Raw genomic sequence first — 1,710 nt, forward strand, 5'->3', positions numbered from 1 at the left:
TAACTTTTTGTTTGTTTTGAAACAGGGTCTAGCCTCCAACCTAGTCTGGCCTCCAACTCTATATGTAGCCAAAGATGCCCTTGAATTCCTGATTCTCCTGTCCCCCAACTCCCAAGTGCTAGGATTATAGGTGTGCACCACCATATCCAGTTCATACATTGCTGAGGATAGAATCCAGGGCCTCATGTGTGCTGAACAGCACTCTACCAACTGAGCAATGTCCCCCAGCTCCAAAGGTGGGTTTATATCTGTTCTGTTTTCTGGTTTATCATCAGCTCTTGAACAGACACCCAGTAGGTGCCAGGAAACTTAATAAGGCCAATGTAGATGAGATGCTGTGTGGCCCAGGGCCCCTGAAGTCTTAGATGGCCAGACCTCACCACAGATCCTGCTGCCTTCCTAGTTAGGGAGAGAAACTGAAGCGGTTAGGAACTGTGGCACTGATCACCAAAGCCAAATTCAGGTTACATTTTGCAATGTAGGTGTCATACCTCTGAATTAGCAAAGATGCCTGGTTCTTCCCAGGGAAGACTGATCCTGGGCAGCGTTGGGGAACCATTTTTCTGAACAAGTGGGCCATGTGAGGCCCTGACCTAAGTGTTTGCACTGAATATTTATCTTGAACATACAGCCTGTCTGAGGCAGAGATTAGCTCTCTTTCTGGGCCAGGATCAACAAGGAAAAGAGACCTAAAAACCATCAGGTGGTTTGGAATTTTGTCCTGACCCAGCTCGAAGCTTCCACTTGGACCTTTCCAGTTGGACAGAGGCTACTTGCAGGGCATCCTGGTGGCAGACCCAGGGTGCAGGAGGCAGAGCTAGCCCTAGCTGCCATGGAGAGGAGCTTCAAGCTCTTGGGCCCAAAGCCAGTGGGAGTGGCCAGGGCAGGGCACAGATTCTCAGGGACCTCCCCTTCTTGGCAACCCGCATGACTGGTAGAAGGGCCAGCCAGCAGGCAGGCAGCCAGAGCAGGGGAGCCCTGCGGTGAGCCAGCCTCCCTAGGCTTTTCCTAGCTTCCCCACGCTGGGGCAGGTGTGGCCTGTGCTTGTGCTCCAGGCTTCCCCAGTCCAGAGCATAAGGCAACACCCCAGGGCTTGATGAAACTTCCCAGAAGTCACTTGGAGGCTCTAGTCTTTCAGAGATGCAGGAGCCCCTAAGATGCTCTCCTTGCCTACAGATGACATTGCAAAGACAAAGGCACCCTTGGCGTTTTAAGAAAGGCGGGAATTGTGGGAGGGGATGGCTGGGAGCACCAGTTATAGCCGGCAGCAGCATTGGATGACTCTCTGCTGCGTGGCTGTGAGGGAGCCTCTCTGCCTGGCACATTGTGGTGATTCAGTGGTATCTGCACTGGGTGGTTTTTGTAAATGAGGGCACCCTGAAATCACTGAACTGAACTGCTGCATGAGCAGAAAAGAGTCTCCCTTTGGACCTAACAGTTGTGATTCAGGCTAGTCATCAGCCAGGCTAGAGATGGTAGTGAGGGTAAATGGAAGTTAGAATCCCAACCCAGGCTTCATCCAAAGGACAGATCACCCCTCAGTGACACGAACCCTGAAGCCCTGAACCCTGCAGCCCTGCACCTGTCAGCGCCACCAGGCATAAATTTACCTTGATTCAAAGTAGAGGGAAGTGGGCAGCCCTGGGAACTGAACAGGTCTGAGCGTCCCCTGGGACTTGGTACTAATATGTTGTGTGACCTCAGGCAGAT

Source organism: Cricetulus griseus, chromosome 6 (genome assembly GCF_003668045.3).
Source record: "Cricetulus griseus strain 17A/GY chromosome 6, alternate assembly CriGri-PICRH-1.0, whole genome shotgun sequence".
Classification (NCBI taxonomy): domain Eukaryota; kingdom Metazoa; phylum Chordata; class Mammalia; order Rodentia; family Cricetidae; genus Cricetulus; species Cricetulus griseus.